General features: G+C 40.5%; 2 long non-coding RNA genes across 2 annotated transcripts; both read right to left on the reverse strand.

Moving 5' to 3' along the window:
* LOC110398717 lies at positions 256 to 5,892 on the reverse strand. Its single transcript, XR_002438574.1, has 3 exons — positions 5,678 to 5,892; positions 5,493 to 5,586; positions 256 to 2,372 (listed from the first exon to the last, which is right to left on the reverse strand). It is a non-coding gene; the product is annotated as an uncharacterized LOC110398717 (long non-coding RNA).
* Positions 20,437 to 25,517, reverse strand: LOC110398573. The gene is made up of 5 exons (XR_002438478.1): positions 25,417 to 25,517; positions 24,872 to 25,025; positions 24,551 to 24,705; positions 23,609 to 23,722; positions 20,437 to 21,905 (listed from the first exon to the last, which is right to left on the reverse strand). It is a non-coding gene; the product is annotated as an uncharacterized LOC110398573 (long non-coding RNA).

The raw sequence follows: 26,208 nt of genomic DNA on the forward strand, positions 1-26,208 counted from the left end.
TAGGACATCAAAACTCCCTCTTAACTGAAAAGAACAATTAACAGCTTGCTATTCAGGTACAAGTTACACATTTGTTTATAACTTTTTGTATTTTGAGAAACATCTTCTATAGGCAGAAAACCAATTGTTGATAAGTACTTCATGAAAGCAGACTCGAGACAGAGTTCACCTTCTAGAAATCTACAGTTCCAATTCTATGAATTTTTGTACACAGAGACCCAGCAGGAATTCAGCAACACGAAGAAGGCAAAGCAAGGTTTTAATCTCTTCCCTCCCCTCCTTCCATTACTGTAACTAGGTGCAGCACAACGGTCAGAGACCTCATATATCCCACAGATGTCTAACAGCCCTAAGGCCAGCGTAAGTGCAACACTTGCAGAAGCACAGTTCATGGCTCCACACTCACCTTCCCACTTGCAGCCTGCCCAGCAGCTATGTGGCACTTCTGGTGCCAGGACAGCCATACAGGCAGCACTTGCACAGGGCTCAGCTCAATGCCTGCAAACAGAACTTGGGACTTCTGAGTGTTTGGTGTCTTACTGCTGCATAGGCTCCCTTCTACCCAGTTTTCTTTGCCATTTTGTTCCAAGGCTTCCCGTGCCCTGTAGAGGTCTGCCTTTAATGAAACAACACACAAGAGCATTTGTCCACATACAGAATCAACGTTAGGCAAAACAAGTTCCTATCCTCTCTGAATCTTTCGATACCATTGCTATGTTAAAAGACTTGTAACAAAGGATTTGAAGCTCTTTATTCAATAATGGGTGTCATTCAGATTTCAAATTCAATCTGGCTCTGTTAATTACATGTCAGTGGTTTATTTTTTTTCTCTTTTTCTAACAGAAAAATAAGGTGCTACAACTGGCAGTCTGCCTGAAAGGTTTGAATGTCAGAGCAGTAATTTGGAATGGAATGGATTTGACTCAACCAATGTGAGAACAAAAAATAGCTATTAGAGATTCTCCTGACAAGATGATGTGACAGAGAGAAGCTTAGAAACGCTTTCACTCTCCTGCCTATGAGAACTGGGCTCTGTCGTGAATGGTACAATGCAAAAAGCAACACCAGAAGAATTTTTAAAAACTGCCCTGAAATGTCCATGCCTTTTCCTGTGTTGAGAAACAGTGCTTCCTCCCATACATCCTCAGGTGCAGGACTGACATGGGAGCATCCCGGCCTCACCTGTGCCTAGTGCTGAATGAAGTGCACAAAGGGACTGACTGTGTGTGGTGGGCCACAGCCAGCAGGACACAACACTCCTGCATCAGGAATATTTGCAGCACATCAGCTGGCCAGTTTTGATGAGCAGGCAAACAGAGGGCAGGCAGCTGTTCTAACCACTCACTCCTCTGCTACCTTGGGCAAACAACCTCTGAACACTTCCTACTGGAAACTTCCAGTCAGGTACAGTAGGACCACAGGGTCAACACTATCTTGCCTCTTTCAACCTCACCTTCCCTACTGTAAAATAAGACTCATCCTCACCTTCACTACGAAGCATGTAAAGAATTACTAAATAGAAATAGCAAATAAGAATTACCCATCACTCTTAAATGAGATTTCAAGGAAAAAGTGAAACCATGGTTAAAGAGATATATGAAAATACTTTAAGATTCTAGGAGAACACCTCAGAAGAGGGATATTTGAAATAAACGGGTCTGTATTCTTTCCCTCCTCCCCCAGGGAGAATGGCATCAGGAGGTAGGAAAGATGCTGATTCCTCTTCAGATTTGCATGTCTTCACCATAACAACTGAATTGAAAGCAGACTGGGACAGGTATGTCCCATTAAACACAAGGAATCCATGCTGTCTGGCCATTTTGTTAGCCACTTGACATTTCCTTAGTACTATCACTCACAGGTTGCCTGAGATCTTCGAATAAGTAGCTCTGAAAAGTATCCAAAAATAAAAATAAAATAAGACATTTAAATAGTTCAAAGGTTTCCTGGGAAAAGAATCTAGCTGCATAAGACCAGCTTATGTAGCCATAATTATCACATGTATAAAAAAAGTTCTTTAAACATTGAAAGATTGTGTCCTATCTTCCTCCATCGTGCATTTTACTGACCTTTTATGACTGCCTTCCCCCTCTCCAGATTTATCTGTTTTCTATCTTCTCTTCCCATAAGTTCTTTCCCTTATCAGTTTTTTCAGTTCTCCTGCCATATTTCAAGATTTTTGCCTTCTTCTAGCCAAGCTGTCATGCTAACCTGGCTTCTCTGAAGGCACTGCCTGAAGCTAATTCTGTGCAGAAAAGCCACTAGCCTGGCAGAGCAGCAGGGAAGCTTCAATTCAAGGCAGTATACAAGACGTGCTTCATGTGTGACCTCTCTCCTGCTCTCCAATGACATATCAGCCTCCTTGATCATTCCTAGAGATAGCAGCAAAAACAACAAATGACACAAGAGAAGAAGACTTGTCAAAATAGATGATGACCTGTGCCACCAATTTGCCTATGAAAGGGATGATTTTGTTTCTTAGTGGTACTTGTTTTCTGCTATAGACGTATCAAGGCTCAAAATTCTCACTTTGTTCCTGCTGTCTCTTTCAACTTTCATTTCTGTGATGGGATATGAGATTAAGCACAAAATGATGACCAAAATCATTTTGTCATCTGAAAAAACAAAAATAGCTGTTCGGTATTTCCATTATGAGATCTGTGAGGAACAGCTCTTCCTCCCAAAACATATTTTTGCTTCACTCATTTGAGTACCTTCAGACTTTTCCAGGTTCTTTCACCCTCCACTCCTATCTTTTTTGCTGACACAACTAAAACTACACAAGGAGAGAAACATAACACTGTTCCCATAAAGATGAGAGCTCTGTAAAAGTGATATGTTTAACACCTTTCAACCAATTCAAACAACCTGAGAAGGTGAGGAGATAGAATTCTCTGTTGATGTATATTGTTGCAGTATAAGAAAAATCACTTAATGACCTTTAGGCTTACATGGTTACAGGGTTATGCACTGCTATCCCAATATTATCTGGATTAAATTCCAGTTGAAACGTCCAGAGCTCTTCTGCACCTTTACAAGGTCTTACCCACACCTGAAGGGGACAGTGTGTCTGTCCATCCATGAACAGATTCCTTGTGCTTGGCTTTGTACAGAGAGTCCTAAGAAAGTCACTGCAGAAGCAGTGTTCTAGATTTCTTACACAAACAGTACACATTTTTGTCTTGTCCAGGACTAAAATAATGCCTAAGTGATTTTTTCCAGGCACTCAACAATACAGCAATTCCCTTTTTATCCAACAGCCTTTTATATATTGGTTTTATATAAAAATGTTTACAGGAAATGGCAAGCTTTCCTTTTGTTCTTCAGGTTACATGTACCCCCATAAAATACAAACATTGAGTGAAGTCATCAAACTATCTGACACTTAAAAATGAACTCATCTCTGTATCCTGCTCAAGATCAAATGGTGGCTCCCAGCAGCTGAACGGATATTTCAAACATTGGATAACTTATATACTTCCTGGCCTCCGACTGCCACCTTTAATGGGAATTACACAGACAATCTCTATTAACAAAGACATCGGGCACTAGGAAATCAAACAAAGGTAGTTTCCATTTGCACTTGCACAGCACGATGTCTGAGACTTCACCTTTGTGCAAACTTTTTAAACTTGAAATGAGAGCTGGGGACTGTCACAAAGACAAAACAAGTCAAGGAGTGCAGTCCTGCAACACACCAGAGCCCATGTGCTTTCTACCAGACTTGTTAGAAAGCTGGCAACATCTCCTGGGGAGTACCAGCCAAAAAGAAAAAAACACAGAATTCCACTTCTGTAAGGAGTTTTCCAAAGAAGTTAAAATCTTTCTTTCCAATCACCAGAAAACTTTCACAATTCTCACTCTCACCCGAACATTTCAATAATGATGTAAAAATGACTATTGCATCCAGTTTTCCCGTTTTCTCATGCTTCCTCCAAAGGTTTAGGAGGGGTGTATGTTCACAAAATGAAAATAAAAAAGACAGAGAAACTCAAAAGTAATTTCCAAGTAATGCCTTCACCAGCAGCTGCACATATCAATAGAGGTACATGCAGGAGGTTCAGGCACAGCAAACATGAAGTTCCCAAGACTGAATTCAAAGCTGTTGGCTAGTGTGACCTACAGTTTCTGTGGTAGATGCTTAGATTTCCTCCCATGTTCAGCAAAACACAAGTCCCTCCAGCTATCTGGAAGTAACTGATAAGAAAGAAGCCAAACTTTCCTAAAAAGCAGCCTTCCTGAAAAGGACCTCTCATTTTCCTCTTTCATTCTTGGTGGAAAGCTGTCTCTCCCCATCCTTCATCATATATGGGGCTTTTTTTACTGAAGTAATTTTACCACATTCTTCCTTCCTCTTTTATTAACAATAAATGAGCAACTCTTCAGCACACAGACTGAGATCACCTGAGATCAATAAATAAGGATGTCACAGGATGTGCTGCTACTTGGCCAATGGATGGGAAGGTTACATGCCCTCGGGCTATGCTGGCTGCCCAAGGTGTGCTGTGCGAGTCCATTTTCCCACAAGGCTGAAGCGTGGCAGCCACAATTCCACAGCTCACCATGCCAGGAACACAGGGATACTTACAGGGATGCAACTAGGGCAGCATATATGCTGGCTCTGTGGCATGATGGAAGCTAAAAAAACTGGGACAGGAAAATCTGCTGGGGCAGGAATTTCTTAAATGCCCCTTACTCATAGAGGAAGACAATCACCAAGTTACATACTGGGTACAAAGATGTTGCAGGCTCTCTTTGTGCCTGTTCTCTCACTGCCAAGTGTAGGAAGAGAGCAGCTGCTGCTATAGAAAAGGGGCTTCATATTTTGCCATGTTCCTTGTCATGGTTTTTTTTTTTTCCCTAAGGCCTTATCCCAGTTACTATGGAAGTAAAATGGCAGTTGAGAAATGCTGGCAGTTAGGAGTCCTATTGCTGTGGAGCTGCTTTGTTTCTCAGTGTAAAAGTAAGTATATTTCATGTTTACCACCAATGGCACTTGGCCACAAAAACTACACTTTCAGTCTTGCAGTTAGTTGCAGTCACCACTGTGCAGAGATGATTGCAGAGGGAAAGCTGGGGGGGCTTGCATACTTCTCGATCATATCCGGGGAAAACAGAAGGTTTCAGCAGCTGGGAGAGAGTCTAGATATTTTGCATAACAAATCCAATTGATCAGCAGTATGAAAGTATTAGAGTTAACACTGTCAGAAATTTTCCAAGGAAAATGCTGTTCACTTGAAATATCTTGTTCCAGATTTTTACCAGGTCAAAAACCAGCTGAGTCTGGATTCCTGCTTCAAGCCTGGTGATACTAAAAATTGAAGTCCCAAAACCAATTAAAAAACAGCAACAATAAAATTTGCTACAAACCAGAAACTCTGGTTTCCACCACCCTGGAATGTGTTTCATTGAGTGAAAAAACGAGAATCTTGGCAAAGATAGCAGAGTTTTATCACTTAATTTTTCCAGAGAAGTCCTGCAATATTTATTACCTGCACAAGATGAGCGTAATGGAATTCATTCTAACGTTTCATCCAGAAGAGAGTTCATGAGAAAGTAAGAACTTGTTTTTTTAATGAGTAGAACCTAAGGAAAAGTGATTGAGAGTCAGCCAATTCAACTTTTTTTTAAAAGTGTATCCATTCAAAATTCATTTCCTCACACTTTGGGCACTCACCTGACAATCTGACCACACAAATATATTGTACTTTGAAGGCAGGGTGAGTCTGCAGCCAGACAAACAAATCGCTTCAGTTCTGATCTTTGTTTCTGGCATTTTTGTCTTCTTTCAAGAAACAAGTTGGATAAATACAAATCTCTTGAAGGGAAAAACATGTTTCCATTTAGTGAGGGACCATCAATTTATCCATCCTCAGCCTGAAAAATGAGTAGTTTGAGCTCTAGGATTAGAAAAGGAATGCACAATTGTTACACTAGCTGATGGGCAGCACATCTATGGAAAGACAAGGAAAGTACCACAATGCAAAAAAATCTACCTCTGCAGCCCACATCAGGTGTAGTGCATGGGGTTCTCAAAGAAAGTACATCTTGGGTGTACAACAGGAAAATCACAATTCCTTTAAAAATAATTCCCAGGAAAATGACAGCATTTTTGGGACTGCAAGTGCCATTTGGAGGAGAAGGAGCACCATGGGTTACAGGAGGTATTCATAGAAGCCAGGTAATAGAGGTATCTGCATTCAAAAAAGCATTATCAATTGTAGTCACTTTTTCCTTGCCCTTTTGAAATCAGCCTCCATTCCCAGCTAGAAATAGACCTGTGGGTTGTAAGAGGGGAAGGGGCAAGCAGAAAAGGAGGAATTATCCTCTCTTTCTTTCACCAGCTGCAAGCCTGTAGCCTGTGATAGTTGTGTCTGCAGGCACAAGTAGGCAGCAGGGTCTATGAAGCAATAAGATACGTGACTAGCTGATGACACAGCAGAGCTTAAAAATAATACTGCTGATTGGAAAATGTCAGTGTCTGCTATGCAGGTCACACTCTTGGGGCTATCTGCAAAAAGTTTCAGTAGTTCTCTGGGGGAGGCAGGAGTCTAGAACCTGAGAGCAGGATAGCAGCATCAGATAACATGAGAAACAATTCCCAGGTTTATTCAGTCATCCGGAGTGTACCCCAAAACCGCCTGCTATGTCAGAGCTGTGAAGGGAGAAAACACAGTGATTTCCAACACAAACATTTGTACAGACCTTGTTAAGGTGTTTAACTTTACAATTGAGTCAGAGTGCTCAGGACCAAAATTGTTCCAGAAATTGAGCATGGACATGGCTGAAGGAAAGGCTGCTTCTACAGAATCTATACATATACATTTTTTTTTCCATAAAATATTTTAGGAAATATCTTGTTATTTTGCATGTAGTGAATAATGGGTCATTTCACAACTTTTAATGTCCATACTTAGGAGAAACTTTTACAAAGCAAATTGAATGAGCTCTGCTCAAGGGACTCTCTTGCAACACTGTGAATCATGCAATATCCACAGGTGTTGCAACATCTAATTGCAAAATCAAGGCTGTTTTCCTCCAACCCTTCTCATGCCCTTCTTTCAGCCAACAGTGACAGTGTTACACAGGGTTAGTGAGTAGAATCAGCTCAATAAATGTTTGACAGTCGCCCGACACATCCAGTTCAAGGGAATAGCTGAATTGCAAGGCCAGGAGGTGAGAAGGGGAGTAAGACTTCTCCTGTCATTAATACAGACCTATTAGCACAGCTCCTTCTGAAACGATCGAGTTTCAGAACGGTCTGCTCAGTTGCCCCCTTGGTTAAAGCAGAGAGTTCTGCAAGTCAGTACTGTGCTCAGGATCCGAAGAACAGGCAGGAAAGTAATGTGGCATTCATGCCACAGGCATTGTGGCCACGTCACAAAGATCAGGGAGAGCTGTAAATGAACATACACTGGCCTGGTAAAAGCAATTATCTGTGAGTGATAAACTAACAAAAGGAGCTTTTAAACACAAAAGCTCAGAGAACAAGCACAACAGTTCGTAACAACTGATTTAAAAACAGTGGGCATCTTGCAACAACTTTGTACAAGGTCTGCTGGTACTTCTTTCCAAACTGAGAATAATGGATGGTGAGATACCTGGTTTAGGATAGCAGTGACTGTGTTTGAGGTACTGTACTGTTCACATACCACTGGAGATTACATTATCCTCAGAAGATGATCTATTCAGCCAGTACCAACTCATTAATGAATGGTTAACACAGACAGTATGTTTAAAATCCATGTAGTCAGAAACATGAACTCTGGGTTTTAAATATCTGTATTATTTATGCATTACTGTAGTTTTGGAAATAAACGAGGAAAGTATTTTGATATGTCAGTCTGACAGAGCACTGTAGCAGAACAGATCTTTGCCCCTTTAAGAAGCCTATGTGACAGAGACCCTTTCTTATTCATCATACTTAAAGCTCTTCTTTTTTTTTACAACCCTGCAGCTACTGAATTTGCAGCTTTGCCTCTCAAAGAGGCATCCTAAGATTATGGGCTAAAAACATTCACCACCCCATTACCAAGCAATAGTAAACATTATGAGGGTACATTAAATTTGGCTGACAAGCATGAGCCAAAGGTAGATCTGAGTTAGGTATCTCAGGCAGCAGAACTCTTGATCCGTCAACTCCTGCTTGAGTAACAGGCAAAAATATTCCAGATGTTCTGTATCTTACTGCCTGCTGTGACACCAAATGAATACACTTGCTCAGAGCCTTCAACTCCAAATAGCCTGAAATTACTTAAAAGAATTGCCTCTCTTGATGATCTCTTTAGGAGAATAAACTGAGCACCTCTCTGCAAGAATATCTGCTTTGGAGGAAGGGGACAACTATCAATATCCAAGGCAAAATACATTGTCATTAATACAAGCCGCATTTGATATGTGTATCATTTGAAATTAAAAGGCTGATAACGTAGAAGGGAAAGTTCTGCCATTTGCTGCCCACAGCCATGTTAGGTTCTAGATATCACAAAGTAGTCTTAACCCACCCTCTGTTCTCAGCATAGTGCCCAGCACGCTGGCATAATTCCAGGCTGAAAATGGAGATGGGGATAAGAGAGGTGAAAGCTGTGTGGAAGGTGCTAAACACCAGCCAGAGACTGAGGAGTAGACTGTGGCATTTACTCCTGACTGCAAGAAACCACTCAAACGCTGCACAAAGTCCACTGCCTCCTCAGCTCACCTCAGCACTCAATTGTAATGCTTATTGAAAATTATTATAGGCATAAATGTATATTCTAAATGTCAGTAAATGTAGGCAAGCTCAGCCATGGCTACCCACTGATGCCCAGGAGAAGACTACAGGCAGGAGGAGGCTGAAGGAGTTCCTACAGAAGCAGTAGGAAATGGCTACTGCTACTCTGCTCCCATCCACCACAGGAAGGACACAAATGTTCCACGGACTTTAGATCTCTGAAATGGCAGCTACATTAGGAAAGGAGGGGAGTCAGTTTGTGTATGTTTATCAGGCCCTTCTGTGGAAGTCACTGGTGAAAATTCCCATATCTGCTAGGTCAGGGTCCAGCCTCTCTCTGTGTATCTTGGTATGATCCTGTCATTGGACACTCAGGCACTCTCAAACAAAAGTGAGAGAAAGAGGTTGCCTGATCAATCAAGTATTTCCTTCAGCTGCAGTTCTTTTTCCTACAGGAAGCCATGACTTGTATAAGCCACTCCAGAAGCAGACATCAAAGGACTCCTCTATCAGTCAGGGTAATAGACTGTACTTGAACTCTGCTCAGTGAAGTGACACTTCTTAAGCTGAGAGCTGAAGTTAAATTTGTTATTCCTGGCAAACTGCCCAACAGGAAATGGATCGAGGGCAGATGTTTGTTTGTTAGATAGCAGTGGGAGATTGGCACTTTTATAATATGCCATGAAAGCAGGAGAAATAAAAAGAGTTGCTCAAACTACTGATTGTTCTAAGGTCTACTCTTAACGCTGCAGTGGTTATGAGACCTCCTTTTGGTAACTGGCAAATAATGGAAAGAAGAAAGCGTGAAACATCCATAGGAAGTAGTTTGAGCAAAGATCCTGCCCATGAGGCTAAATCAAAAGAACAGGAGGAAAAATGCACGTACTCCTTGAGTAGCAGCAGCCACATTAGGTCTTTTGCATGCAGTAGTTGTACTTCAAAAACAGATTTCAATCAAAGATGCTCCTTCACCAAAGACACAAGATACCGATTTGCTAGTTCTGTCCACACAGAATTTCAGATCACTGTGTGTCCACAGCCTGCACACCAGTGTAAAAGACATGATGCAAAGAGCTCTCAGTTATTTGATAACAAACACTACAGCTAGGACCATTCCAGTGCGCAGTTCTGTAGATATGCTTCCTTGCGTACCTAGAGGTATGTAATCTCATAGATTCCCATACTGGGTTTCCCATAGCCTCGGTCAAACTAAGCTCCACAAAGCCAACAAATAACTTGGACTTTGGTGAGCAAACAGCAAAAAATGGTTCCTCTGTACTGAAATTCTTTACTATGTTTCTCAAAAGAATCAACTGCACCTGACAGCCACACTTCATGCAAAAAAAAAGCATAACTTGAATTTTGCCTATTCATCTCCTAGGTGGAGCTCAATTAAGATGCCATCTCCTCAGTAAGACATCTGAAGTTGCATTTTGGCTTTCGAATTAAAGAGGTTTACCTCTTCATTATCTGTATACAGTAAAAATATGTTATGGCAACATGCCATTTTGGGATCTCTTTTCTTGTCTATAACTTACAAGATGCATTATGACAGAGAATTCAAACTGATAAAACCACCCAAGAGCAAAAGCCAAGAGACTTGATATCTGCAGGTGTTTGTTTGTTTTTTAATATTTGTTTCCACTTCACTATGCCTGGAGTGTAGTTTTAAGAACTGGTTAGGTGCCGAGATATAAGAACAACACGAAGTATGAAGAAATGCTACTGTGCACATTCAGTAATGGCTCAGTCTATTGCAGATTTTACAACATGGAGGGAGAGAAAATATTGTTATATTGCATTCCTTTGTATTTTATTATTTTATTTTATTTAGGTTTTGCCTAAAACTTAAACAGTCTCTGTGTAATCAATGAAACAAAAATATGCTTAGATGTCTGGTCCCGATTGCCAGGGTCCCATACTTGCCGTTCCTCTTAGGTTGCACAGACACTAGGCAGCGCACAGAGCACATTTGCAACCTCATCCTTTCCTTCCATGGGAATAAGACAGAATAGGATTCAACTATCGAACTCTCCAGACACAGAGAGGAGTTTTCAGTTGTTTGAACATTCTTCATCCTCAAAAAATACAAGCTATCCAAGCACATGGAAGCATCCTAGGAGTCAATCTGAGACCATGAGCTGCCAAACTAACCCATACTTGTTCTGCAAGTCTGAGAGATGCAACTTGAACACTGTCCAGATAAATTTCCTGCCTGGACCTTGGCAAGACTGTCTCTTAGGAAAGAAAGATTAATCATTAAGCATTAATCAATAGATAAGTACATGGGCTATTGGACAAATCTAATAAATAGCAAATAATTCATGAATTATTTTTATACTATAAAAAGAGAAAGGAAAAAGAGAGAGAAAAAAGAAAAAGCACCCTAAAGAGAGACAGGAAAGCATGAAATCATATTTTGGCTTCCTGCACAAGAACTACAGAATAAATCATATGTTGTTGATACATAGCTTTGGGATTCTCACCCAACAGCCCTTATGATCAAATCTACAGCAACTCCATAGGTAAACAACAAAGAACAGCGCTGATGGAAACTGTTTGGTTCTTCAAAATCAAAATAGCTATGAACAGGCCACATCTTTACCTTTAAATTAACACTTTTAGCTAATTGGGCTGTCACTTTTCCAGCTGCAAATCACTAAAGCATTTGTCTCCTAAGTTCAGGGAAAAAGTCTCCAGAGGCCATGAGTCAGTGAATGAAAACTGTTTTGGGTCCCATGGCAAAGAAAGTACTTTGCATTCAAAAATAGATGTATTTATTGTGGGAAAAAAACAGCCCAACTCCTTCCTCTCCCATAGATAATGCAAAATGTCAGATACCTCCCAACCTCCAGTCCCAGGAGATCAATAGCATTTCAGTGATTACTTTGTTGGTTGTTTTTTTTTTCCTTAAAGGTTAGCTCATAGCTACTTGAAAATTGTGAGCCAACAGACACCAAATACAGCTCCCTACTTATGGGAGAATGAGGCATGGGACATCAGGTTGCCACTAGTGTTAAACTGCTATGGCTGTAAAAACCAGCAGGATTTGGGCACTTGGAAGCTGAGGTCGGAAAAGAAGGCTGGTAGAGGGGAAGGGCTGGGTGCAGGGCAGTGGGCAGTACCTGTGCCCAGTGCACAGCAGCAACTGGCTCAAAAGAGACCGGGAGGAGATCACATGCTGGGAAAACCTACCCACACACTTGTGTTTGCATTCATGCAGCAAAAAGCCCCTGCGATTAGTTTACTGCACTGACAGGATGTCCTATAGGTTGGGAGCTGTACAGAGGAACAGTGAATTATTACACTGCTAAACCTCAAAAATGATATTCAAAGATAAAAAAAAAGTGTGCCATGTTGTACTATTTTAATTCAAAGCTTTGAAGCACTGGGTTCAGTGACTCCATCAGGAGAGCATTTGCAACACGCACACTGTAGCAGCCCCATGAGTGCTGTTGATCCATAGAACCTGCCTTCTAGCTGCTGCATAGGTGAGCCTGAGCCCCGCCAGAAAACTGCAGCCCCAGCACAATCAAGCAGAGGATCTGAGATCATCAAACAGCAACACTGCAACACTGCCATGCCGTGCACAGCCCCTCAGCAATGTGTAAGGCCACAGCTAATTGGGAGTCTTTGATAATTCATACCATTAACCCTCAGCCCTCCTGGGCCCCTCAGTTCTGCCCATTACACCTGTGCTAACACTGCGCTATGTTTGTAGGTAGCGAGGTCAGGCACACACAGCGCAAACACATGTGAGGACGCTCTCCAGAAGTTATTCTCTATTGTTCTTGTTTCACTGGATATTTTACACATCAAATACAAAAAATAAAATGCAGATGAAATTTAAAATAAAATAAAATATCCCAAAACTGTAGGCTGTATGCTATCATAGTCGGCTTGGTAAAGCTCTCACAGTCTCAGTGGAGTTAGGAAAAGAGGGAGGAAGTATCACAAGGGATGGCTTTGCTTACTCACATCGTTGACACAGACACACTTGTTTACATTGGATTGGCCTCATCTAAACTTTGCTGGAGGTTGACCATAATATTTACAAGCTAAAAGAACAATTATGTAGCTGAGAGCAGCTAAATGAACAAAACCAAACCAGAGAGGCAGAAATCATATCATTTGCGAAAGTCAAAAAAACAAACTGAGCCATCAGACCACATATCTTCCCCGCTCTGTATAAATTTGCTCTGTGGCACTATTTGTGCTGCTTTACTACTGTATGGATGTTCTTTGAGTTTATAAACACTTACGGTGCTTATATTCTCCATTTACTGACTTGTACCATAAAAATTTATATGAAAGGACATTTCCTATGCCTCATCAGTTTGTTTACAGAGTCCAACTTTAAAAGACCAATATTCTTTCCTCCGGGGCCTGTTTACAGTCTGCACCTGTGATGCACTCTTCAATTTGAATCTCATGGGCTGTATTTATTACATAACTGTTTTCCCTCTTTTAGGCACCATTAATCATCGCTCTGCCAAGATCTTCTTCCCACACCAGGCTTTACTGTACATTCCTTGCATTTTCATACCATGATGTCAGTCCAGAAGTAGAAAAAAGATAAGAATGGCTCACGATTTTCCTTCAAATGATCCCTTTTCTCTAACACTATGTATAAAATGAAAACCTAATACTCACCATGGAATTCAGGGAGGACCCAGGCCTGGGGATTTACAGTTCTCTCATATTCCATATCTTTATTTCGTGAAAGCTAGGAGAACATAAGCAAAATGATTTTTGAAAAATGATGGTAGGAATACAGTCCAGAGCTAGCAGAGCACAGCTTCATAATCAATGGTAAAGCAACTAGGCAAATATGTAAATGGCATCTGCAAATGTTTTGAAAATAATTTGTCAATTATGCTTGAAAAATTATGCAAATCTTTCACACTTCTGTCTGTTTGGGAAAGTGGGACTGCTGCATACATTTAACACTTTTTTGCCACTGGAAATTATTTTTTATGTTTTAGAATAGCAAGAAGAAAAGGATGCTCGGAAAACTTCCATTTATTTGCATGTTTTAGAGGTGGGATGGACTGAATTTTTAACGATGAACTTCGCTTTATGAAAGCAAGAAAACCCTAACAATCTGGCAAATCACTGTTTTTGGACAAACATTCATCCTACTGTGGTTTTTATTTGACCCAAGTACTCCAAGCAGGTCGCTTCCAACTAAGTTATCATACTAAGTTCATAAACAGTAAAGACTCCATATAATGTCACAGCAGAATATCAGAAGTACAGTGCTGTCAAGTGGCTGGCTGTCAAATATCAGACTATAAAAATACCCAGGCAGCTCTGTTCTTCTCTTGGAGCAAAGAAGAGAGCTGTTCAGGCAGAACAATATTTGTTGTATTGACAGATTTTACTGTTATCTGTTATCCACCAGTGGGCTCCATTTGCAGTTTTCATCACAAAGTAATTGCTTATTAGAGACATTAGCAGGTTGTTTATTTGAAAACTATTATGCTAATAAGGAACAATCATATTAGCAAGGTGTGCTCTTTACAACTTTATTTGTTTATCCTCAGCTACTAAACTTCTGAAACCCCAAATCTTTTTGTTCCTTACTGAAAGATTTGAAAGTAAAACATTTGATTATTATTCTTTTTTTTTTTTTAATGCCTGCGAAATTTGTCCAATAATAATCAGTGGTTTCAATGCCATCATAAATAACAGTACTGACAGCAAGATTCCTAATTTTGGAGGCCATTCTGTATACAAACATTTACTTGTTAAGCATCCTGGAAAAATTATGTTGTTGCTGTATTTGCATATTTTGTTATTATAAACGTTACCATAGCTATAATGTACTACCTTTAGAACATTATTAAGCCCAAAGGAAAGGAAGAAACTAATTGTAGCATAACTTCTAAGGCTCCAGGAAAACACCTGTTTTTCTTATCCCTTGAGCCTCAGGGGATTTCTGACCTCAGACTCACCAGCAAACTCCTTTATGAAATACTAGATTGGGTTAGTTATATTTACACATCCCAAGATCTCTAACAAGCCAAGAAATGCTAACAGCACATTTGCACTCATAAGAAAATGCATTTGCCATTGGCAAAGATTAAAGTTTTTGCTATTTATTATTTTGTTGTGCTGGGGGGTTATTTGTACTGTACACAGAGTAACTTTTGGGCAAAAAATAAGAAAACAGACTTGCAATGGGTAGTACTCACAAGCACAATAGAGCTGCAGCAATTCCAACTTGATTGCACGCCAAAGGAGCTATGCTTATTATTATTTATATTGCATTAGCACACAGATCCAAATTTGGGATCAGAGCCATACTACTAGGTGTAATGTAAACATGCAGGCGAAGAGCCTCCTGATCTAAGCAGCTCATAATCAAAAATGACAACAAGGAAAAAAAAAGAGGAGAGGAAAGGACTGGAGAGGAAAGAAGATAAGAGGAGAAAGAAAGGGAAAAAAAAAAAAAAGGAGAAAACAAAAGCAAGCAAAAGACAGAGCAGGGGAAGAAAAGAGGGAAAGAACAACGTGTACAGGGACTAACCGCACACAGCTCTGCCCACCTCCTGCCTGCTGGCTAGTCTCAGCAGTAAGAGAGCATCAAATGAGGCTCTGGATTAAGTAATCAGACAAGCCCCAATAAAAATGGAAACTGAATAGTCTGGATTTTATTATGCAAATATATACACATAAAGTACTCTAAGTATCATAGTGTATTTCCTATCTCCCTGCTTTTATATACATACAGATCTGTACATGTGCTCACATACAACTCAAGATACAGTAACGTTTATTTATTGAAGTATATAAGCAAAGCACTGTAAAAGGAGGGAACAATGCACAGAATCAGACGTGTTGCATCAGAATTGCATGTGGCTGTGGGTTGGAGTCCAAAGCCAGCAATCCTGGTATATTTTGGAAACTCTTAAACCTAAAACTAGGTAAGCACACCTGGATATCTACCCAAACTTTCACATCACTGACTTCAGATGAGGAAGGAGGAGTAGAAGTAGATGAATTCTTACAACATAGCCAAAAGTCTTCATGCAGTAGTCTTTGCCACAGTAACAGCAAAGGAAGGAGAAATACATAAAAGGCTCAATGCTTTGTTCTGAAGCTTCAACCACTCTTCAGGAAAGAGACCTATCACTTTACATAATACTTTACAAATCAATAGTTGCTTCAAAACATGTCTATTGCAGATCTGGCAGTCTCCCAGTCCTAGCGCTTCCTCTGTGCCAGAGAAGTCTTTCTGAGTAAAAGCTGCTTTACTTCACAGTGAATCCAGAAAGCTCCTAAGACTGAAAGCTCATCTAAAACCAATGTAGTGGGTGCCCTCCCCACCAGTCCAAGCTCCCCCCTCAGGCGCTTATATCACCCAGTAGAAATCCTTCAGAGACAGAAAGAGGAGTAGATATTTATGAGTGGTGTTTATTTTTCTGGAATAGCATAGGAAGTCAGCTGCACATTCTCTTCATCACAAAGTCTGGTAATTCAAACACCCTGAAGCTGATCTCCTGTCTCTTACCCCTCCTTGATCATCTTTTAGAAAAAAAGGAAAAGAAAAAAGAAAGAAAGAACACTATCATTTTATGGTGCTTTTACAAGCACAGTCTTGTTTGTTAGCACATAGTGGGAGTACAGGATGGCTTTGTGAAGAGCTATCTGTTCCAGCAGGTTTATATTTGAAGGTGACAGTAATGAATGGGATCATCCTGTTCCACACTATGTAGAGTTGAGATTCAGGCTGAGACAGGCGGGGCGCTGAGGCAGATCTGTATCCTTTTGGGTTCCAGTACTGCAGCTTTAGAACCCTTCTCTTGGACTCACCCTCACCCAGGTTGTTGCTAAGGAAACCAGCATTTGAGGGCTTGTTTTGTTCCTCCATCTAAAACGTACTGACAGCAGCTCTGGTTGTATCCTAACTTCAGAGAAGCTGAACTGGCTTTATGCACAAATGACAACAACTGAAAAAACACCAGGGATGCCACAACAGACAGTAACAACTCAGCTGAGACCTTACAGCATGCTCAGAAGCACCTATGGGAAGGAAGCAAAGCCAAGGCCAGGCAGCTCCAACCAGCCACCACCACCCCAGGTGGCTGGAGCTCCCAGTCCTGGCTGAACACATCTGGGCACACACAACTCCCGTGAAAGCATCTGCTTACCTCTCTGCTTCATCTGCACATTTGCTGGCTGTAAAGGCTGCGTTGGTCTGACTGGGACATCCAGGGTGTAGAGGAAAATTGTTACACAACATATTTGAACAACCACTGCAATGAGCTATCATGGCATAACTCAGAATTTCAAAAAGAAACATTTTAAATTTTGCCCAATACATCTTCCACAACATACACTGCTGAAAAGTAACTTCCATGCTTTCCAACCTTTTTTGTGCACTTTATTCTTTGTCTAGGTCAGCTCTAGTGTTCAGCAAGGACTCCTGAAGATCAGAGCAAGGTGGAGACTCTCCTAGCCATCTGACTGGACTAAGCTCTGCAGCGCAGCCCCAAACTTTGTATAGGGGTTGGCTTTCCTGCCCCACCCTCCTCTCTGGCATCAACTCAGCCAGTGTTTGGGTTATGTGCAGGATACAGAATTAGTTCTTCATTCTTCTGTTCCTGCAACTCCATTCAATTTCCACCAAGTATTTGAAAATAGCATTATATGCGTGTGTATATATTCAAACACACACAAGCATATAAAACAGAGCTCTCAAGAGTTTGCATCCTGGGAGGAAGCCAACATCGATTTCTTTGAACTCAGAGTGACTCCTGACTTATGAAGGAGGTCATGTGTCTAAGAATCAGAAGTGGAAATTTGTCTTTCAGTGTTTCCTCTTATCACTCATCAAGGTTCTGGAGTACATTCACATCTCTATAAGGGCCCTGAAGAAGCTTTACTGAAAGCCTTGTTCCCATTAGCAAATCTGTGAAATTGTCTGAGACTGACATATGGGAATACAGATAGATGCATCACATTCGTTGATCCTTGCTACTCGCTTCCTAGCTGCAGCGTTTAGCTCCCATACACCATTGCTAAGTGTTAAAGCCCTGATATTTTACCCATTCTTTCACTTGTCACAATGCAGAAGTAGTCTTAATATTTTTAAGCAAACATGTGAGCTCCCAGGACTGAAGAGGAATCTGCCAAAGGTGAGACATGACAGACTGGGTGATGGTCTGATCTACAGAAGCTGCTGAGGAGCTCAGGTAGCATACACACTGCAAACCTGCAAATGTGTTGTTAGCGTTCAAAGAAAAAGACTGCTGCCATAAATCCCCTTGTCTGTGAAAATAGTCCAAAATGACAACAACATTCTCTATATTTGGGAGACAAACTATCCAGTTTCTTCAGCCTCCCTCAAACTTCATCATAGGCATAAAGAAAAAGGAAAAAGAATAAGAAAGCAAGCCATTTGAGGAGCCATTCATTTTAATCTGCCTGGACCTCAAGAATACAATTCATGTAGTTTCTCCTCAGCACTCTTCCCCTTCTTAGAGGCACCACACTTAGGCAGTGAAATACCTAACTGAAGTGAGTGCAGAAAAATGGCAGCTCCTACATTTCTGAAAGAGCAGAAAATGGCGTTGGGTGCAAGCCACAAAACTGGCACCCAAGTCAGGGTTTATTTCTCAAGGCCAGAATTTCTTAAAAGCAGTCCATGGAGATACAGCCCAGATATTGGATCTGAACTAACAACAAAAATACTTGGATGAGGCTGGGTTGATTAATTCACAGGACAGAGAAGTCCTTAGCTCTTTGAACTGAGAACAAAGGGACAGGGATAGAAAACAAGAATGTTTACCTTTAGTAATGTGTGGGTGATAGCACACAAAAACAGCTAGGAAGGTTGGCTTCTGTCTTCCATGCTTCTACTGCTACTTCCATGCTTTCAAATATCAAAGTGTGAGAGCAGGTGGGTCCTTATCCCATTGTACCAAGCATCTGAAGCTCATGAGCTGTGCTCATCTTGGGCAGAATGTGGCTTCAAATGTCACACATGGAATGTTCCTGGGGCAACCTCCGGCCATCACCTCCACAGGCAATTGCAGGAGGAGTCCTGGCCCCTGCAGAAACTCCTGCAAACAAAACCTTTCAGTGGGGAACACCCTCAAGTAAGCATATTGTAAACACGAAAGAACCCCTGAAGTGTTCTTCTCTACTCAGAATAAGGCTGTAGTCAGGTGATTTAACTTCTCTGGTACATTGTATAGTAAAAAATTGCACATAAAGACCATACAACTAGGAAGGAAGAGAAGCTTGTCATTGTAGGCTCTCATTTGGCCTTTATCACACTGTTTTGCTTCATTTTCTATAAATAGATTATGTGCCGTGCTTTTCCTTTTGGCCTCATAACCATGAGCTGATTCCTCACTGGCTTTGGGGAGTCTGAAGAAAATCTGCAGAGAATGCTGTAAGCCTATTTGATAAAAGCTCACGAGTGGATTAATTTCCAAACAGGGCTCCGTTGGCACATTTTAAAATATGTAATAATCAAAGCTGTTTGTAATAGATTCATCTGCTGCTGAAATCAGGACTCTGAATAGCTCGGTTTCTGCAATCTGATTTTAGTTACAGTTAGGCTGCAATCTATTTTTAGTAACAAACTGTTTCCCTGAGACAGATTCGGCTGCTCATTAGCACTGGGAGTCTTCTCTCCAAAAATATATCATGAAATTTCCTTTTAGCTCTGACTAGACCTATCCATTAAAATACAAATTCAGTCCTGCAAAGAGAGAGAGATTTTACTATCCATCTTTTCATTGATGGAAGATAGAGACGCTGGAAATAAATTGTCCCTTTCTCCTCATTTTTTTGGTTAGTATCAGCACACAGTTTCCAGTTAAAAACAAAACAAAACACAGGAAAATCTGTTAATCTGATACATGAATTAAAAGCTTACAGAAAAGAAGCATAATTGAAAGAGTGTTTGAGTAAAAAACAGTAAAATACCAGTTGTGTTGAACTTGTGATTTTATATCACTCAACTACTTTTTCAACACAGAGGGCTGGGGACGATCACCTGCCACGACTCCTCCAGCTGAGATAGATTAACAGGGGCTTGGGATCCAAATCATCACCTTTGCCAGCAAATCTTTCCAGAACAAGTTTAATCTGCTTTGCTTCCTAGTTCACCACTGGTACCAGCCCCCTCTGCTGCAATCCACCCACTTGGTTCTACATATTAATCAGCATTTTCAAGACCTTTTTTTTCTGCAACACTGTTCAGGTACCTCCAGGTACTCAGACTTCTAGCATTCTGATTGCAGGCCAGCCTGGGTCAAGCCAAGACAATTGCTTAATGCATAAGTCTCTCTGAAAGTGATGCCTCCTATTTATTTCCACTGAAAGCTCAACAGCTACAAAGAGCACAAAAACATTACAGCAGAGCAAAGTCTCAGCTACAAAACACTGTTTTTGAACACAGTCACCACCATTAGCTGATTCACACAGATGTGCTGATTGAGATGCTCTTCATTTTGTGGTGTGACAGCTGTGCATGGCTACCCAGAAAGTGGCTTGTCTTTCACATACATCGCTGTCACCAGCACTTAAATGCACCACCCACCACCTCACTGTGCTCACATCCACTGCTTGGTCTCCATAAACATTCAACAAGTGTCAATGAATGTCAGTGGGTACCATTTTTTTCCGCATGAAGGAATTCAGTGACACACCTTTGCTTCACATGCGCTTCCATGTCAGACACCATTCTGGCAGACGGCAACAAAATGTAATGGGATATCAGTGGGAAGGTTCAACCTCTACTCCCATACCACCAACATCCGCCTCCTGACGACAGGCCAACATCATACAATTGGAGGCATTACTTTTGGAGCAGCCCTTGTAGCTATGAACACCTATTCTCCAGGTGAACTTACAATATCTTAGAGTTGCACACAGCAAGCAAAAGAGATTTTCTTTAGTTCACCCCCAAAGGGCGATGAAAAATATCTCCCACTACAGTGTGCTGACAAGCATCAGCAGATGGTGGTCCTGACACAGCAACCTCTTGAGCTGTTGTCTTGACAAAGAAATGTAGCTCCTTGTGTTGCCTCAAATTCTGGACTGAAAGATAAATTCACTTCTGCAAAATATTTGCTTTACTGAAAACTAACTCTACCAGCTGCCCAAAGAAGCTAATTCCAAAACTGGCAAGTGTGAGAGCTCAGATATGCCATTTGGCAGATTTAGTGCTTTGTGAGTTTTGTTTTGTTTTTAATTCTTTAGCTACTACTAATGATGCAGTGTGTTAGAAATTTTGCTCATTTAATGTATTTTCAAGGTAGTCAGTCTATTGGAGTGAATTTCCATTTATGCCTGCTTAGAGTTTCAAGCACTAAAATGACAGTTCAAGTGTTACAGATGTTATAAAATTTAAAAAGCATTACTCTAAATTTGCTTGAATTCCCAAAGGAATGAATATATTTCCATACAATTTTCTAGAAAGAAAACAGTGTTATTTTTAGTTATGTTCAATCACTATTTTCATGCCTAACAACAAAAATAATTCCCACTTCAATCTAAAGTGTGAATGCAATCTTAACTGTTAATTGTGGTGTTGTTACAAAAATACCACTGAACTGAGTAAGAAGATTGCTCAGAGCAATTGACAGAGCTTTTTCACAAACCAGTGCAAAATGTCCTCCGATTCATACATGTTTACACAGACAGCTTTCACATATATGGACATGTTTGATTTTGAAAACAATGTCAATTGGAAAATCATCAACTCTTGATGTAGGGGATGCAGCCTTCATAGATTTTGTCTGAAAGCACACTAGCTGATTCAAAACTCTTAACCCCCTTCTTGTAACTAACCTCAACCCTTCAACCCTGAAAGGTTTCACAGCTAATTGCCTGAACCACGGCACTTGCTTGAGGGAAATGTCTGCAAATGGTGGATTTCAAAGAAAAGCAGAGATCATTTGATATCAAACAGTATCACACTTGCAGAGTATGGCATCCTCCTGCTTTGAATTTGCTTTATTTTGGTTGTCTTCATCTTAACTGTAGTGTTATTTCAACAGGAATTTGTGTGCTTGGCTTTCCTGTGATGGTATCTGTAGTAGCACCACAAACGGCCCTGCATTCTTCGCATATTTGATGGCATGCATCAGCCCAGTTTGGAACAAAAGCTCTTGTTTTGGACACATAGCTGTAGACTGTTGCCTGATCCAAACAGTCTGCTTCCTTCTGAGCGCTTAAACAGAAATGATAGATCAGTTTGTAGTTTTCAGCAGATCTAGCCTCAGAAAACTTATCTGACATTGCTCAAATATGAGTTACATTTTGCATCCCTATTTTAAATTTGAATTTACATCATGTTCTCCATCAGCATAACACCAAAAAGATGATGAAAATTTAAGCTGTAACTGGGGAGAATTATTCTTGCAAAAGAATCTGAATATGTGCAAATAGCCTAAGCCTAGGTGTTACTTGAAGAACTGCTGCAAATGCTAATTAGGAATCCACGTACGTATCAACTGCATAAAACAGCTTCATTTGCAACCACTGGATATTAAATACGGCCTAGCTGTTCACAGCTTGCAGTCTCCCTTGCAAAAAACCCAGCATTTCTCACATTCCATATGCAAGCTAGAATGCTGGCTGCAGCAGGGTAGAGGACAGGTTATCCAGCAGATATTCCTTGACAAACAAGGAATGGAAATGAGAAAATCTTAGATGCAGACCTGGCTGCTTGCCAGCCCAAGAGGTTCTTTAGGAATAAACAGTAGCAATACTATTTTTAAGAATAAATAAATAAAGTTAATCCCTGTGTACCTCAAATATCAACACAAAGCATTCCTACTGAAGAAAAGAAAGATCTTTGAAAAAGAAATCAGATAGGGACATTGAAAGTACATCCTGTGCATCCCAGGTCCCAAAGTAGGAACAAGTTTCTTCATGTCATTCTAGAGAGATATTTCTCCAACCTGTTCTTTATGACCATTGTGGATTTCACAATCAGTCTAGCTATCCTTTCCAGAGCATTGCTACTCCTGCTTTGGACAGGTGTTTTTTCCCCCCCCCTCCTTTGAGTCTCTTCTGCTGCAGTTTGCTTCTATCAATTTTGTTCCATCTACAGCAGAGCTTTTACTCTCTGTAAACAGCATACTGTTCTTCTTTACAGCAGTCTTTTCTGTATTTGATAACTCTTGTAGTGTTTCCTCTTGGCTGTTATTCTTTAAACAATCCAAGTAGTTTCTGTTCCCCTTCTGTGTTTGTCTTCTTGAAGTTCGATCATTTACTCTTTGGAGCCTCTCCAATCAGTCTACATCACACTTAAAACTACCATTCATCTTTGGATTTCCTCTTGGGACACCATTACCATGTATGAAACCATGTTTTCTCAGCCAGGTTTTAAAATGACCTCTATTAAGCAGAGGGTTTCTTCTTCAGTGCGCAGTTAACTTGAGTTATTTGTGCTTGAGTTAATATCTCCCCAGTCAGCTTCACATCACAGAGTCACAGGAACAAAGAAATGGAAGGAAACTCAGGAAACCATCTAGTCCATATCCCACCTCAGAGGTGCAATTAAGTGCTATATATCTGCACTGCTTTTAAAAGACTCCAGCAACAAAGTCTTCATGACTTCCCTTGGCAGTCTTTAGATTAGAAATTGTAAATCCCTGTTTACTAGTTCATCCCAGGGATATCTCGGTCAGTTGTGTGCTCACCTTACCATGTTTTCATGATAGATAAATCATAGTTTGCTTCCAAGAACATCGTGTGGGACTGCATCCTAGCTTATCTTTGGAAAAAGGTTCCACCAAAACTACTAGGCCAGTTGCATGCAGTGGTAACATGATAGTTATTTATCATATTTATAAGGACAATGAAGATTTCAAAGTATCAGCTAATAATTTATGCCATTTAAAAAATTTGATGCTGAATTAGCATTACCTTTCTGTAAATCCTCTATGGCCTCTCTCCCCTCAGATTCTCCTGCATTTTCAAGCACAAGTAATACATTTGCTTTCTTGACATCATCAGGAGGCTCACCCGTCTTCTGCATTTCTTAAAGAAAATGGCAGATAGCTTAGCATTTGCGATTTTTTCATATTCGAGGATATAGTATCATGTCCTGCTGACTTGCGTAATCTGTTCTATCTGTCAAGTACACCTGACCTGTTCCTTTCCTGCTTGTTTTTTGTTAAAATTAACTGCTTTAACATATGGTCATAATTCATCTTTTCTTTTGTGGCTAAAGGGAGAAAGACATCAAATACCTTTGCCTAGGTCACCTATTATTTGCTCATTTATTCATTAACTAATAAAATTCCACTTTCCTACTGCTACTTGATTACTCAGGTACTTCCTTGCTATTCTTCCTTGGTAGCTGCAATTCAGTTTTAGCCCAAGCTTTCCGACTTTTCCCTACATGTCCATGAATCTGTCATATCAGCCCTCAGCAAGCAGAAATGCATATCTTCCATTTTCCTCCCCCTCAACATTGTAAGCCATGCTCATTTCTCACTCACTGGGGTTGTTAGCTGAGAGCAGCCGCACTGCAAAATAACACTTGCATTGCACAGAGGGATTGGATTACTGCACAGAATAACTGTGTTAGCAGCTGACAAACTGTTAACTTGAGCTGTAGCCTGTGTGACCAGACAAGCCAGGCAGTTCAAGCAAAAACACCACCATCCTTATCTTAAAGGTTTCTGTATTTGCACAAGACTTGACTGGAGCAAAACTGATGTTATGTCTCCAGCATACTGCACAGTCAAGGCGAGCTCAGAGAACACTATGAAGAGACATTAAATGAATACATTCCTTCATCTCTATTGAAATAAAACAAAAGCAACAGGCTTCACAGCAGGAGAAGTCCTGCTGCCCACTCACATTTCAGCTCTAGTGACAATGAAAAGGATAAGAAAGTTTGACATTTTCAGGATGCAGTTATTCCTAGGGTTGCTCCTTCTCTGCTTTCACACCAGCTTGCCTGTCCCAGAGGGTGCTCAGGAATGCTTTGAGCCCACAGAACATCCTCAATACACCTGTTAATGAGACAAAAGGCTTCAGGCAAATCCAGAGGAAACACTACACAGCACGGTAACACAGACAGGGGGTCCTATTTATCTGCTTTACAAATGGAAAATACTGAGAAACTGATGTAAATGGGAAGAAGCTCCCAGAGATGTTCTGCACCCATAAATTTACTACCTAAGAGCATGGCAGATGTGATGCTTGTAGTTCTGCATTTTGTTTAGCTTCTGCAGTCGTACAGCTCTAAGAGTTTCAGCGGAAAAGAAAATAAAATCCTCCAGTCCTTGGGGAAAAGTCACAGTTTATCTCTAGAAAGCATGAAGCCGCAAATCTGAAAAGATGCCAAAGTTGACAGTTAACTGCCACATACTACTGAAGCCTTTTTTTCTACTCTTCTTAAACGCTTTCTTCCCACTCCCAGGCCAGGCTCCAGTTTGGAAGTCACTGAATGAATTCCACAAGTACTACAGTTTGTACTTTCACAAACAGCTTAAAAGCTGAGCTATCAGATTTCACAGCTTTGTGAAGAGGCTGGAACAACTTCAAAGCACTTCTGAAATATCTACTACTTTATTCTGGAGAGACAATGGCCTCTCCATAGCTAAGGCTGAAACAGTCCTTCCCTTCAAAAGTTGATTTTGACACACACAGTCTCAACTTCTGCAAAGTAACACCAACATTGACATTTCACAGCCAAGATGTTACACCAAGGAAGAATTCACCTGTAACGTTTGAATGAGATCTCAAAGGTTTTTGAGAAATTATGTGATCTTGGGCAGGTCGTAGCTTGAAAATGAGATGGATCCCAAATTGGCTTCAGTGCATTATTCCTGGTGGAAAGTAGGCACTTTTGACAAGGTTTTTAATTACTAAAAGTAGATCTGTATTACACTATTAGAACAAGATCATCTTTAGTATTTCTCCTGACTTTAGATAATTTTTAAAGTGTCAAATACATTCACATCCTAGAGCTTATAAGGACAGGCTTCATAAAACCTTCCTATCCTCAATTATTTCAGATATAGCTGTTTTTTGAAAAATACAAGTAGGATTTTATATATTCTTTGCCAGTCAGTTTACAATCAAAACCTTTCACCCAATCTCAAGAATGGTTGTAAATGTCATCTCCCATAAAAGCAAGAGCATGCCAAATACATGGATGTTTACTAAGAATAACAAAATGAAATAAGAAATAGGAAACAAAAAATTCCAAAGATACGTTTATATCAAGGGCAGCAACACTGACTAAGCAAATACTGTACTGAGAATACCCTTCTAAGCTCCAGGTCAGTGGAAAATTTTAATTTACAATTGTATAATGTGTAACAGAGCTGCTACAATTCCAAACATGACAACTGGGTGACACATGTCATTTCCCGTGTTCTTATATGTCCTAGTATTTCAGTTATTAAATGACAAGCTAGGAAATAGTAATACACAGACAAGTCACAATGAAGCTGGTGAGTGAAAGGATAGTCAAGATTCATCAGAGTTTGCTGGGAACTACAGAAAGA

The sequence above is a fragment of the Numida meleagris genome, chromosome 4 (genome assembly GCF_002078875.1).
Source record: "Numida meleagris isolate 19003 breed g44 Domestic line chromosome 4, NumMel1.0, whole genome shotgun sequence".
Lineage (NCBI taxonomy): Eukaryota > Metazoa > Chordata > Aves > Galliformes > Numididae > Numida > Numida meleagris.